This window comes from Papio anubis, chromosome 4 (genome assembly GCF_008728515.1).
Source record: "Papio anubis isolate 15944 chromosome 4, Panubis1.0, whole genome shotgun sequence".
Taxonomy (NCBI): domain Eukaryota; kingdom Metazoa; phylum Chordata; class Mammalia; order Primates; family Cercopithecidae; genus Papio; species Papio anubis.
Window position 1 is genome coordinate 14924950 of NC_044979.1, and position 15903 is coordinate 14940852.

Below are 15903 nucleotides of genomic sequence, written 5' to 3' on the forward strand. Positions count from 1 at the left end.
TCTCCCAGGTGCTCTGTCCCAGGGAGACGGGGGTTTTATCTATAAGCCCCTGGCTGGGGCTGCTGCCTTTTTTTAAATTTTTTATTTTTTCAGAGATGCCCTGCCCAGAAAGGAGGCAGTCTGGCCACAGCGGCCTTGTTGAGCTGTGGCAGTCTGGCTACAGTGGCCTTACTGAGCTGTGATGGGCTCCACCCGGTTCAATCTTCAGAGCGACTTCATTTACGCTGTGGGGGTAAAACCGCCTATTTGAGCCTCAGCAATGGTGTATGACCCTCCCGCAACCAAGCTTGAGCATCCCGGGTAGAGCTCAGACTGCTGTGCTGGCAGTGAGAATTTCAAGCCAGTGGATCTCAGCTTGCTGGGCTCTGTGGGGGTGAGACCCACTGAGCCAGACCACTTGACTCCCTGGCTTCAGCCCCCTTTCCAGGGGAGTGAACGGTTCTGTCTCACTGGCATTCCAGGTGCCACTGAGTTATGAGAAAAAAAAAAAAATTCCTGCAGCTAGTTAGGTGTCTGCCCAAATGGCCGCCCAGTTTTGTGCTTGAAACCCAGGGCCTTGGGGGCATAGGCACTGGAGGGAATCTTCCAATCTGCAGGTTGTGAAGACCATGGGAAAAGTGCAGTATCTGGGCCAGAGTGCACCATTTGTCATGGTGCAGTCCCTAATGACTTCCTTTGGCTAAGAGAGGGAGTTCCCCGACCCCTTGCACTTCCGGGGTGAGGCAACTGCCCACCCTGCTTTGGCTCGCCCTCTGTGGTGACCCACTGTCCAACCAGCCCCTATGAGATGAACTGGGTACCTCAGTTTGAAATGCAGAAATCACCCACCTTCTGCGTCAATCTCACTGGGAGCTGCAGACTGGAGCTGTTCCTATTCGGCCATCTTGCCAGCCAGAGCTCGGATTTTTTATTTTTCTTCCTTTCTCTATATATTTTTTTCTGTTCCTTTCCCTTTCCCTTTCCTCCTCTCCCTAGAGGGTGTGACGGAGGATAATGCTGGGTAGGGTCTTTTGGCTTTGCTTCCATAACCTTGTGCACTTTTGTCTGCATGTTTTATATTGGGCTGGGTACTTTGACCTACAAGCCAGAAGATGGCGCTTATGGGTAACAGCAGGTTGCTGCCAGTGTGGCTGGGTATATAGTTGATCCTTGTTTACCGGGAAAACACTGGGTGGGGCTGGACCTGGCAAGTCCATCTACAGGTCCCCCAATGATAGGCACAAGCACCAGCTCTGAGGGAGAGTCCAGTGGGCAGCCACCAAATGTCCAGAGGCATGCCTCGGCATGGAGGTAGGAAACCTCCTTGGCCCCAAATTCTCTGCATAGGAGTGTCAGAGGCAGCCTAATCTCTTAATCCAGGAGAGTGGCTGCTGCAAATGCCTGGAGATCTGCCTGGTTGTGGGGTGGAGAGGGTCTCCTTGCACCACTATCACTGCACAGGAAGGATGGGGTGGCTCAGGCAGGTGCTCCAAATACCTGGAAATCTGTGAAGCAGAGAGGGTCTCACTGCACCGCAATCTCTGCACCAGAAGAATGGAGCAGCTCAGAGTGCTGAATCACGCTAATGGGCACTCTGAATCCCTGGATATCTGCCTGGGCATGGAGTAGAGATGGTCCCCTTGCACGAGGATCTCTGCACAGGAAGGATGGGGCAAGCCAGGCTGCTAGCCCATGCGAGCAAGTGCTTTAAATGCTTGGAGATCTGCTTATGTGTAGAATGGAGAAGGCCCTGCTACACCACAGTCTCAGGAAAGTAGGCTGGGACACCCAGCAATAACACACACAGACCAGTTCTAGTTCATCAAGCTGGCCCTGCCTGAAAGTCTCATTGCCCAGGAGAAACCACAGCCGTAGCAGCTCTCCTCCCGCCCAAGGCCTGTGACTGGGGAAAGCACAATTCCAGTGCCTACTGTTGAGATGTTTTCCACGGTTCTGTCTGTGGAGGACCCTACCCTGATCCAGAGCAGGTGCTCCAGTCTCTGTCCCAATACTAAAATGCCTGCATGGTCACTCTGCTGGGTTGCCAAAGAACAGCTGACTTTAGATGCACACAAATTAAAAATGGTGTCCTGTTCTCTGTCCTGGGGCTGGGAAAATGCCTGTGGCTTTTTCCAGTATCTGTCTCTGTCAGTGTTTCCAAGCCTCTCGTGAAGTTAGCTCCAGGATTTGAGAGAAACAAAGTGCTCTCTCTCAGCCTGGGTTGCTCAGATCCTCAGTGGAAACGTGAGTCACAGAGGGAAGCTTCTACCTCTCATGTGCTGGGACTTCATCCACTTTTCTCAGCTGGACAGCATTATGGTGGCTGTTTGCCAGCATTCTCCTCCTCGGGATCTGGAGTGTTCTTCACAATTCCAGTGGATCTCCATTTTCCTTCTTGAATTAAAGCTCACAGTATTTATCTTTATGTACTGCCTTGCTATTTCCAAGTGGCTGTGGCATGCTAAAAGCCTCAAATTGCCATCTTGAAAAAAAAATCTACCAACGGTGTTTGATATGAGTTGGCCAATACTCAACTGAAAATAAGAAACAAATTTATGTGCAAGGATAGTCTCTGAGGTTGAGCATTTTTGTTCAGTGATGAGGCATTTGAATTATCAACATACTTAATGCTATGGAAATCTATAGAACCAATTTCTTTAGGAAACAAATTCATATCTTAATAAAGAACATCCTTTTTATTGTTTAATTGCTGAAACAAGATGTCAGCCTATTACCCTAAGTAACCAGTTCAATCCTAGCCATTTACATCATCTAGTACCAAGTGGTATTTTTCAGAGAAATGAACAGGAAGAGGAAAATTCCTTGACTGGAAAAAAAAAATTGATACATATAATCATTACAGAGCTGTATATTTATATAAGACTAACTGTGAGATGAATGAAGAAATCTCTGAGATTCACTGTTGAGTAGCTTGAAATTTCCAAGTCCTCTGCTAGACTTGAAAACTATTTAGTGTTGAACAAGAATAAGATACTATATCTCACAACTCCTATGTAAATATTTCCATTCCTACTTTCTTTCTGCTTTCATTTTCACTGTGATCTATAGCCTCTCTTTCAGCCTCCTATTTGTATTTTACAACATGCATAATTACAGATTTATTCTTTAATTATCTCATTTTCATACGATTTTTATATCTCTTGAATGATTTCTTGGAAACTTCTGCCTTTTTATTTTCCAGAGCAGCAGAGTATTTTTAGGCAATAATATTTTACCTTATCATGTCTTTCAACCATTAAAAGAAAAAGGGAAAGTAGTAAAATAAATAAACAAATACAGACAGTCACCAACTTACAATGGTTTCACTTAAGATTTTCAACGGCACGATGGTGGGAAAGAAATATTCATTGAGTAGAAACCATATTTCCATATTTCAAGTACCCATGCTACTATTATGTTTTTCATTTTCAGTACAGTACTCAATAAATGACAAAATATTCAACAGCTTTCTATAATATAGGCTTTGTGTAAGATTATTCTGCCCAACTGTAGGCTAATATTAGTGTTCTGAGCACGGTTAAGGTGGGCTAGGATAAGCTATGATGTTTGGTAGGTTAGGTTTATTAAACATATCTTCAAGCCAGGTATAGGGGTGTGTGCCTACAGACCCAGCTGCTCAGGAAGCTGAGGCAGGAGGATTGTTTGAGCTCGAAGAGTTTGAGAATATAGTGCACTATGAGCACACCTGAGAATAGCCACTGCACTCCAGCCTGGGCAACACGACAAGAGTCTACGTTTAAAAAAAAACAAAAAAACAAAAAAAACCCAGCATCTTCACCTTAGAATAGTATCAACTTCTGATAGGTTTATTGGAACATAATCCTATCATAAGTTGAAGAGTATCTTTATATAGCAGAATATAGTAACATACTACAGACTTGTTTTCTCAAAGCATAAAGATAAACCACACCAATGATCATTCATGGGAGAGGGACACCCAGACAGTGTCCTGCAAAATGAGAAATACTTGTAAGACATACTTCACATTCCTCACTGAGTCTCTTTCCCATGAAATAAAATCATTAAGAAATTTTTAGTAATATTTTAATTAAAATTTTGAGTATAGAAAGAAGGTTGTATAGCATTACATTAAAAATAAAATAGATAAAATTTAAAAATAAAAAATTTTACATAAAAGTAAATAAAAAATGTCAGGCTTATGTACTAAAGTATCAATAATTCGTTTAATTATGAATGGTCTACCAATTAAGAGACAGATAATAGAAGAGTGTATTTAAATGTATGACCCTTTTGTATATGTTTCTTGTATGCTGTGTACAAGAAACTCACTTGAAATTTACCAACACAGGTCAGGACAATTTAAAAGGATGAAAAAAGGTATATTGCGCAAGCATTAATGCAAGGAAAGCAAGAGTGCCTGTATGTATATCAGCTAAAGCAAAGAAAATTACCAGAAACAGAGAGATTATATAATGATCAAAGGTTTAATCCATGAAGAAGACAGCAATTTTAAAAGTGTGTTCACCAAAAAACAGAGCTTCAAAATATGTGATGAGAAAACTGCCAGAACTAAGGCGCGTGGGACTCAGACCTGCGCTGCCTCAGGATGTAAAGTGTAACAAGGGGGCAGGGGGGATGAGGGGACAGCAGCATGGGCCTGTGAGGCCTGTGCGGTGCCCGCGTTCCCAAGCTCCCCCCGCAGCTGGCTCCGCAGTGGTCCGCTCCGCTTGGTGGCCGCGTGCGGATTCGGATTCCAGACCCCAGGCTGCGTGTTCTCCACCGCTTGTTGTGGCCAGTGTTACTGCGGAGACCCCAGAGCAGCCTCGGCGCTATGGAGGAGCCCGGCGCTACCCCTCAGCCCTATCTGGGGGCTGGTCCTGGAGGAGCTAATGAGGGTCAGGCAGCACTGCCTGAAAGTAGGAGACTATATTCAAATCCTGGTTTTCCCATGGAACTGGTGGTATGTGTGCAGCCGCTGTTGGATTTTTTGCCAAGTTCTCCTTTTCTGTGTGAGAGCTTTTAGATCCAAGTTAGAGTCGGCTTTATGTGGAAAGAGAAAAACAACTTGCTGCAACGCTTTCTGACTAATTGAAGAAAAAAATGTAAAACTACTTTGAAAAATTTCTTAGCCTTATTCAAAAAAGTACCAAGCCTAAGGCCAGAGTCGCCTTTTAGAGGATGCCGAATGGCAGAAGGCGGGCAGCAGAAGCACGGGTTTGAGGCAACCTGTGAAAAGCTAAACAGGTCCACTCCTTGAACTTGAGGATGAAATCCTCTGTCTAGAAAAAAAAGAGTTCAAAAGAAGAGAAATCTAAACATTCTCAACAAGATGAATTGATGGCGGATATTTCAAAAAGGATACAGGCTCTAGAAGATGAGTCAAAATCCCTGAACAAATGGCTGAAGCCAAATCATCTGCAAGATCTTTTAACATGAGTGAAGAACTAATGCCAGATAGCAACAAAAGATGCTTTGAGTGAAAATTCTCAACTTCAGGAAAGCCAGAAGCGGCTTTTGCAAGAAGCTGCATGGAAAAGAACAAGTGAGTGAACTTAATAAACAGAAAATAACATTTGAAGACTCCAAAGGAGTGAAGGATATTGACTGACTGAGAGGAATGGATGATGAATAGAATGAAAATGGAAGGAAGATATTAAAAATCTTCTAGACTCAACAAGCATCTTTGCAGTCAGAAACATGTATTTGGAAAGGAGGAATCAGAAGCTTCAACAAAAACTTAAAAATAATGACTGAATTCTATCAAGAAATGAAGTGAAACTCCACAGGAAATTGACAGTAGAGGAAAATTCCCTAGATACAGGAAGAAGAGAAACTTCTAAAGTGGTGAAAAAGATCAGCCATACCACTGAAGGGCTGAAGACCTATGGAAAGCTAGCCAAAGATCTTGAAGAAGAATTGAAGAACTATTTACTTTTATCAAAGGCAGGTGGTTATTTCCTACGCAGAAAAAAGGACATGATAATTGGTTACAGCCTGTGATCAGTTGGAAAGAAACCCCAATGATTTTAAGGAAAAGAAAATGCCTACAACAGACAAAAATTAACTGAAACAGAGTTTAAATTTGAACTTTTACAAAAAGATCCTTGTGCACCTGATGTTTCAAATACAGCATTTGGCAGAGAGCATTCCCCATATGGTCCCTCACCATTGGGTCAGCCTTCATGTGAAACGAGAGCTTTTCTCTCTCCTCAAACTGTGTTGGAGGGTCCACCGAGACCCTCACCTATGCTTCCGGGGGGAGGAGGAAGAGGCCCAAGAGGCCCAGGGAATCCTCTGGACCATCAGATTACCAAGGAAAGAGGAGAACCAGGCTGCAATATGTTAACCCATCCTCACAGGGCTCCTCCTGACACTGGGTCCCTGTCATCTCCGTGGGAACAGGACCGTAAGATGACGTTTCCTCCACCAGGACAATCACATCCTGATTCAGCTCCTCCTCCACAAAGGGAAGACAGATTTTATTCTAATTCTGATGGACTGTCTGGGCCAGCAGAACTCAGAAGTTTTAATACGCCTTCTTTGGATAAAATGGATGGGTCAATGCCTTCAGAAATGGAATCCAGTAGAAATGATGCCAAAGATCATCCTGGTAATTTAAATGTGCCTGATTCATCTCTCCCTGCTAAAAATGAAGCAACTGGCACCGGCTTTGTTCCTCCACCTCTGGCTCCAATCAGAGGTCCATTGTTTCCAGTGAATACAAGGAGCCCATTCATGAGAAGAGGACCTCCTTTCCCCCCACCTCCTCCAGGAACCGTGTTTGGAGTGTCTCGAGGTTACTGTCCACCAAGGGATTTCCCAGGTCCACCACGTGCTCCATTTGCAGTGAGAAACATCTATCCACCGAGGGGTTTTCCTCCTTACCTTCACCCAAGACCTGGATTTTACCCCAACCCCACATTCTGAAGGTAGAAGCGAGTTCCCTTCAGGGTTGATTCCACCTTCCAAGGAGCCTGCTACTGAACAAGCAGAACCACAGCAAGAAACCTGAGAATATTTTTTGGTTTCTAAAAGTAATTTAATTGATTCATTTTCAGTTTAAGTAACGGCTGTTACTTATGTATTTACACTTTTCTCAAATTGAAGTTTATGAATTATAGTTCTTGGGGTATACTAGTTATAAATAAAGATGATTTAAAATACAAATCTATGAGTAAATCATTTCCTTTTTTTTTTTTTTTTTTTGAGACGGAGTCTTGCTCTGTCACCATAGGCTGGAGGTAGTGGGCGTAATCTCGCTCACTGTAGCTCCGCCTCCCGGGTTCACTTCATTCTCCTGCCTCAGCCTCCCCGGTAGCTGGGACTACAGGCTCACCACCGCGCCTGGCTAATTTTTTTTCTATTTTTAGTAGAGACGGGGTTTCACTCATGGTCTCGGATCTCTCCTGACCTTAGGATCCTCACCGGGCCTCCCAAAGTGCTGGGATTACAGGCTTGGAGCCATCACACTTCCTCGCCCATTTCCATTTTATTATATTCTAGATAGTATAAGTACTTTAATTTGGTGAACTAATCCACTTTTATAGAAACAACAGTGGGAGTTTTATATATGTAATCTTGCAGGTGGGGAGGTTTTAAATTTGTGCTGCGTGTCTTCATGCCAAGAAGTATCTTACTGTAGTTGTAGATAAATGTGAAATAACTTTATGCTTAATTAAATAAATTTTGTTCACTTTTAAAAGAAAACTGCCAGAACTGAAAGGAGATATAGATGAATCCACAACTATAGTTAGAAACTTCCCCATGCCTTTTTCAATAATTGATAGAACTAGACAGAAAATCAAAGCATGAGCGTTGGCTTTGGCAGCACTTTCTAAAATTCAGAAATGATGTAGACAAGATTAACACGGCTCCTGCATATAGATTACACAAAATTTTGTGAAACATTTCATATTTTTAAAAAGAGGAAAAAAAAAAAAAGAAAATCAACAAGAATATAAAACAACTCAAAATGCCATTAACCAAAGGAATCACTCGGCATTTTACAGAATATTCCCACACAACAACAGCAGAATATACATTTTTCTTTGAGTGCTGACAAATACATGGCAAGATAGAGCTATCCGAGGCCCTAAACTTTCCACAATCAATTTAAAAGACATAGTAATCATCCAGAGCAAGTGGAAAACCACAAATCATTGTAGGAACTTTCAACTGGAAATCAGCATAAGAAAGATGTGAAAATCACTAAACTTTTGGAAGTTTAAAAACACACTTCAGAATAATCTATTTGTCAACAAAGAGGTCTCAAGGAAAAATTTAAAAATACATTGGACTGGATAAACATGAAACTGTGACATATCAAAGTGCTGAGAAGGAAACTTATAGCAATAAATGCATGCATTAGGAAAGAGGAAAAGTCTCGAGTGAGCAATAGATTTCCACCTCAGGAACCTAGAAAAAGAAGAGCAGAATAAACTGAAAGCAAGTAGAGAATGGGGATTAATGAAGATAAGAACAGAAAACACTTACATTTAAAAGAGAAAAACAATAGTTAAATCAATGAAACAAAGAGATAGCTCTGTTAAAAGATTAAGAAAATTTAGCAAACTCTAGCAGAAATTAAAAGGAAAAGAAAAGACATACATTTTAAAAATCATAATGAAACAGGTGATATCACTACAGACACCGCACATCACAAAGGCCAATCAAGGAATATTACAAACCACTCCACACACATAAATTAGACAATTTAGACAAAATGGACAAAATGCAGTGATCCTGCTGCGACACAAACTAACTCAACTCACCACGCAGGAATAGACCATTTGAATAACTCTATAACCATTAAGAAAATAGAATTCCTAATTTTAAAACTACCAAATAAGAAATCTCTAGGTTTAGATGGTTTCACTGGAGAATTCTAACATGTTTTAAAGAAATTAACACCAATGCTACACAATCTTTTCCAGAAGACAGAAAAGGAGAGACTCACTCCCCAATTTATTTTTTGAAGTTATTATTACACTGATACCAAAACCAGGAGAGATACCAAAACCAGGGTGTGTGTGGATATGTAAAGGTATGTATAACTTAATATTAACAAATAGAGTTCTACAGTATATTAAAAAAATGTACCCCATGTTCAAGGGGGGTTGTTGCCAGAAATACAAGGCTGATTAAATCTCAAAAAGTCAATCAAAATAATCCACCATGTTAACAAACAAAAGAAGGAAAGTTACATTGTATCAGTTGATACATAATAAACATTTAACACATTTCAATATCCGTTCATGATAAAAGTTCTCTATAAAGTGGGAATAGAGGAAACTTTAGCCACTTGATAAAAAGCATCTACAAAAAGCTAGCATTATGCAGTCATATGTTGTTTAACGATGCGGATAGGTTCTGAGAAATGTGCTGTCAAGTGATTTTGTCATTGTGCAAATGTGGTAGAGTGTACTTACACAAACCTAGATGGGATATAGAGTAGCTGCTATACACCTAGGCTATATGGAATAGCTCATGGCCCCTAGGTGACAAACCTGTACAGCATATTAGTGTACTGGATACTACAGGCAATTGTAACACAGTGAGTGTTACATTTATGTGCTTGAAACCCAGGGCCCTGCTGGCATAGGCACCCGAGGAATCTCCTGGTCTGCGGGTTGCGAAGAACATGGGAAAAGTGCAGTATCTGGGCCGGAGTGCATCATTCCTCATGGTACAGTCCCTGGAGGCTTCCCTTAGCTAGGGGAGGGAGTTCCTTGACCCCTTATGCTTCCCGGGTGAGGTGAGGCCACACCCTCCTTCAGCTCCATGGGCTGCACCCACTGTCTAGCCAGTCCCAATGAGATGGCCAGGTACCTCAGTTGGAAATGCAGAAATTACCCACCTTCTGCATTGATCTCGCTGGGAGCTGCAGACCAGAGCTGTTCGTATTCGGCCAGTCACAACTTTATTTCTTATTTTCTAAAAGATTTTATTGAATACACTTTAAGTATAGTGAATAATCATTTTTTTCCTTTTTCATCTGCTGATATGAGTGGATTCATAAATTAATTTTCTAATGCTAAAGCAATATTGAGTCCTGGTATTATGTGTATTATGATATGTGCAAGTTATTGTTTATACGTTTAATATTGTTCTTGGGATTCTTATCTCCATATTTAGGAGTTAAACTAGCCTGTAGTTTTCTCTTTCCGTGTACTTGTTATGTTTTGATATCAAAGTTACATCTTTCCTCATAAAATACATTATTGAATGCTCCCTCTTTTTTTTCTGGAAGTTGTCATAAATATTAAAATTACTTGTTCCCTAAATATTTGAAAGAAGTCACCCAACCTTGGTCTGGAAATTTCTTTATAAGAGGTTTTTAACCAGCTTGGGATGCTGAGACAGGCGGGTCATGAGGTCAGGCGTTCGAGACCAGCCTGACCAACATGGTGAAACCCTGTCTCTGCTAAAAATACAAAAATTACCCAGGTGTGGTGGTGCTCGCCTGTAATCCCAGCTACTCAGGAGGCTGAGGCAGGAGAATCACTTGAACCCAGGAGGTGGAGGTTGTAGTGAGCCGAGACTGCACCACTGCACTCTGGCCTGGGCAACAGACTGAGACTCCATCTCAAAACAAAAACAAAAAAAAAAACAAAACAACAACAGAAAAACGTTATTACCTACTGCCAGCATTCCCTCAGTAGTTACAGAATTATTGATAAACTTCTTAGTTCAGTTTTTAAAATGATGCTTTTCAACAATTTGTGAATTTTACCTAAATTTTCAAATGCATTGGCTTAAAGTTGTTTATTCATTTCTGTATTATTATTTAATAATCACATCATCTGTCATTTTCTTTCCCTTTCATTCCTGATGTTAGTTATTGGTACTTTGTGTCACTCCTCTTTTCTCCTTACTCGGTCTCACTAGAGATTTGTCTCTTCAAAGAACCAATTTTGAGTTTAGTTCTTGCCACTTTCTATTTAAATCATATCTGTTCTTAGTTTTATTATTTCCTTTCTTCTGCTTTTTGAGGTAGGTGTTATTTTACTATTATTATCTAACTTCCTAATATGATGTTTAGCTCCATTTACTTTCAGTGTTTTTTTCTTCTCTAATATTAACCTTTAAAAATATACATTATTTGAAGCACTTTGTACCAAATGAACAGTATACATACACGTCATACAAATAGCTGAAAGGAACAAGTAAATTCTGCAAATTAATCACTATGCACACAAGTAACTGGATTAGTGAATGGGTTCCAGTGAATGAGTGTGTGAAATACTCACTCTTGGTGAATCCAATTCCAGAACTTTGGCTCTTCCCGAATCATCAGCACAGACCCAGGAGCCTCTTCCAAGGAGACGCTCCAATGGAACAGGCCCAGAGTAGTCATAGACCTCACTGTTTCTGCTTATTGTAGAAACGGTTTTACCTCTGACAACCACCATTTCCTGTGATATTTATCAGCGTTTCTCACTACACATGGTAGAGGCTTTGCAGAGATTCCCTTGCTCACCACAGAGGAATGCTATCATGCAGAGCATAAGGCCAACAACTGGAAAAAAACTTGAAGAACGAAAATCTCAGAGCCTACATCACTTCAGTCTAGGATGCACACCCAAACTCCATGAGAAATAGCCCAGGAACTTATGAGAGGCACCACCTGAGTGTGCTTTAGGTATTCAGAGAAGCCTCCCAGCCAACATCACCCTTTCAAAAGGAAGCAGGAAGAAAGATATTCCCAAAGAGAGTCACTCGTTCTCCCTATAGATAGCATCTCCAGATCATCCACTTGTCATTTCCACATAGATGTCTCTTCTTCCCACGGGATCTGAGCCATCCACAGGACATCCAGACATCCAGGTGAGCTCCTCCGACTGTTTCTGGAATACAAATGTTCCTGCTCTGCAGGCATGGAGGCAGGTGTTACCGATGTTGTTTGTTTGTTGAAGCTGGCAGTGGTCAGCCTGGGGCTTCTGGTGACCCTGAGGAGATTGAGCTGTTAAGCTTTTGGGTTAGTGAAAGACAACACGTGTGTTTGAATTGAAGCCTCCAGGTGCCCAGAGTGCATTCCTTGCTATTCATCTCTTCTCTGTTTCTGATTTTCTTTCTACTCTGATTCTTTCTTTAGATCTAGCCGCATTTATCCTTCTTTGGTCTTATCATACACGAGTCTGATTTTGTCTGGTTTGCTGCCATAGGTAGGCAGGGAATCAGGGCTGAGGGAAATTTACTATCCATGCCATGTTATACTGCAGGTGAGAAAACTATGACCTGAGAAATAAAAGAACTTGCTCTATGTCACCAGAGATCCAGCGGGTGAGCCACAACAGCAGCAGAGAAGATGCGTCAACAACAAAAATAAAATAATTTCCAAAGGAATTTTTGTATTTGATATTGCAAAAAGGAAATTGAAATAGTCACCGAAAGAAAATCAGGATTTTGTTTTTCTTTTCTAGCTGAGTAAATGGTTTGGTTTTTAATTACATATGGAATGTGTGAAGGGGACACCACCATCGGTCAGAGCTTTAGGCTCCAAGGTGATTGAATTGGTTCAAAGTGTCATGCAAGTGGTGACAAGGCACCATCTGTTTCTGTTCTCATGGTCCTTACTCCACAACCTCAAGAGAGAAAGAAATGTCACCTACTATATCTTCTTTCAATTACATTAAATTCTACTAATTACAGCCTACTTCCTATTGAACTAGCAGGCAAACTGCTGTCCAGCAATTAAACATTGGAATTGAATCTCTGAAATCAAGCTCAGAATCTTGTAAAAGTGCTTAAGTGAAGCAGAGACATTTAGAAAGGTTTCTCTAGTCTTCGGTCAACATTGGCCACAGTTAAGAGGCCCACTGTTTACAAATCCGTGGTCCCTTGAAATCAAATGGTTCTGCTGCTGCCTTAAGCTGGGACATCTTCACAGACATCTCCAGTGACTGGGACCAGTTTCTCTAAACATAGCACATAAATCCTTTCTCATAATTCCCTGAAATCTCTGTCCTCAGATCCTTCCACCTCCTCTGGGACACTTCACAGAGGCTGGCTACATCCTGTCCACACAGAACCTACACAACCGCTTTGCCTTCTCACTGTCAGGGAATCTCACGCCTCATTCTCACTGATTCCACTCATGTCTCTCCCTCCTCCCACCACCGGGGAGCTCAAACTTTGGTCAAGTAACCAGGATGGGGGCTGTCTGTAGATAGTTTCATTTTTTCGTTTTGTAACTAAACCTCCTCCTTAGATTTAAGTCAGCTACGTCATGGCTGACTTTTGAATAGAAATGTGTACTATTCCCCAACCTGAATCTTCACCCTTGCCTCTTCATCCTGAGAGTTCTTGCCCTGACCCCCACCCCCTGCCCCAGAGTCATAGATGCTCAGGCTGGTATGTTGAGTGGAAAGGTACCTGTCCTGTGTATGGCCAGCCCTATGCTCACCAGTATCGATCACCAGCTTGGTGATCCATCACATTCCTCTCTCCCCTTATGATTCCTGGTAAAGGGAAAGGAAAATGGATGCCAACTACACCTAAAACCTCTGATGAAACTACAATGGCCATATTGCCCTGTACCTGTCTGTTCTCCCAAGTCCTTCTCCAGCCAAGCATACCTCTCCTTCTCCTCAAGCGAAGCTAGGAGATGAATTTTTATCCTTCTCTAAATACTTAACTGTTGTCTCTAAAGTAGTTTCTTCAGAGATTGAACAGTACACTTCCAGGATTTGTTCAGCAAAGCAATCCATCCCTTTGTCCAGGCAAGAGTGGTTTTGCACATGTCTCTGGCCACCCCATTGATAAGTCGAAGGACATGCTTACTGGGCAGAGTATTAGCTAGTCTGGACTGCAGGCACTGAAGGAGCCCACAGAAGGAAATACTCACTCCTAGTCTTCCTTAAACTCACAGTGGGGTAATGGGGTCTTTTCACCATTTGAAAACCAATTACCTGCCAGAGCTTATAGAGTATGGGCTAATTCTGAAACTGAAACTCCTTGTCTAGCCTCCTTGACTCTCATAATAAACACAATTCTCCTCCTTCCCTCTCTCCACCAACTTCAACAGTTAGAAAGGTGTTATTCAGTCCCCCTGAGCAGTCAATAGAGTGTACATCTCAGCTGTGTGCCTGCTCACATCCCGGCTTCAGAATGGACCGAGACCATGTTTCATGGGTCTAAAGATCCCCTGGCCAGTGCTTTCTGTAAAAAAGACTGTCCGACTGTCCTGAGAACAAATGCGGCAACATTTTCACCTGCCCCTTACTAATAATTTAAAATTAGAGTAATGAGAATTGGCAAAAGAGAAGGGAAGAAAGGGAGAGAATGAAATTCTACAGGAAATGACCTGACAGATACTAGAAACCACAGGTCGTGTTCCAATTTCCCAAGCAGAACGGAGTCTGTACAAACCGAGCAGTGCTAACTAGAAAATCTGAAATCCAAAATGCCCCCAAATACAAAACCTTTTGAGCACTGATGTGACTCCACAAGTGGAAAATTCCACACATTAACTCTTAACACAAACTTTGCTTTTGGCACAAAGTTATTTAAAATATTATATAAAATTACTTTCGGGTGTGTGTACAACTTATTATGAAACATAAATGAATTTTATATTTAGATTTGAATCCCATTCCCAAGATAGCTCATCATATATATATAAAATAAAATACATCCAGAACCAGGAGATTCCCTGGGGGTTTACTGCATTTTTTATATATATATACACACACAAACACACACACACACATAATGCATTATATATATGCAAATATCCCAAAATCTGAAAAAACTCTGAAATTTGAAATACTTCTGATCCCAAGCATTTCAGAGAAGGGATACTCAATCCGTCTTGAGAGAGGTAATAAAAGAAAAGCTCAAAAAACCATCCCAGGGCAGATCCAGGACACCTCTGCTACCAGGATGAAAGAAGTCCCAAGCACTCATGTGTTATTCGTGGTGAAGCTTTGAGGGCTTCTTATCAAGGGAGTTTATGAGAGAGCCAGCGTTTCCAGATCAAAATCCTGACCCAGGTTCGTGGCAATAGGCATGGAAACTGAAATGAACAAGCACTCGACAAAGCTCAATGACTAAATGAGTGTGCAAAGCGGAGAGAGATAGAGGGCAATCCTGATTCTAAGACTTTGGTGGTACCTATCATTTTGAGAAACAAGGAAGAAAGATAAAAGTACAGGAATTCTTGAAACCCCGTATCTACTAAAAAAACACAAAAAAATAGCCGGGCGAGGTGGCAGGCTCCTGTAGTCCCAGCTACTCGGGAGGCTGAGGCAGGAGAATGGTGTAAACCCGGGAGGCGGAGCTTGCAGTGAGCTGAGATCCGGCCACTGCACTCCAGCTTGGACGGCAGAGCCAGACTCCGTCTCAAAAAAAAAAAAAAAGTACAGGAATTCTCTTTTGATATTATAATGTCCCAGGCTCTGAGAAAACCAGTGGCATGTATTGGTTCCAACAACCTTCACATGAAAACCCCTCAAGGTTATACTATCTTCCCGACAAAGATGGGAAAAGTAAGCTTAAGTATTTTCTCTAAGAGGAACCGTTGAGCGGGTAGTTCAATTTCTTCCATATAGATTTCAGCTGATAACTGTGATGCTCCTTAAGCAGATCGATTTAAAGTCCAGGCCAGGGGCAAACCATGGAGATCATTTACAGCTGTTACAAATGAAGGACAACTGTCAATGTAATCCCTGATGCAAGGAAGGGGCTACAAGAAAGGAGAGTTGAGTGGTGGAGGACAGAGCTGTGGAAAACATCTAAGCTGGTGGATCTAAGGAAAGAATAAGAGAGAATAAGAGGTGATGTCTGCATAGTAAAAATAAATCAAGAGAGTGACCCTTCTTAGAAACTGTACTTATAAAGAGTTCTAGAGTCTGGGAAATCAAGAAAGGTAACTACATAGAACCTCCATGAGTCTGGCTATAAGCTCTATCAGGCATGGCGCTGTAAGAACGAGGGTAACTT

At 41.7% G+C, this 15903-nt stretch overlaps 1 non-coding gene and 1 pseudogene across 1 annotated transcript; both read left to right on the top strand.

The window, feature by feature from the left end:
- Positions 1–4792: 4792 nt before the first annotated feature.
- On the top strand, positions 4793–6973 carry LOC101014022 (annotated as a pseudogene).
- An 802-nt stretch (positions 6974–7775) lies between these two features.
- Positions 7776–7880, top strand: LOC116274735. Its single transcript, XR_004183516.1, has one exon. It is a non-coding gene; the product is annotated as a U6 spliceosomal RNA (small nuclear RNA).
- The last annotated feature ends 8023 nt before the right edge of the window (positions 7881–15903 follow it).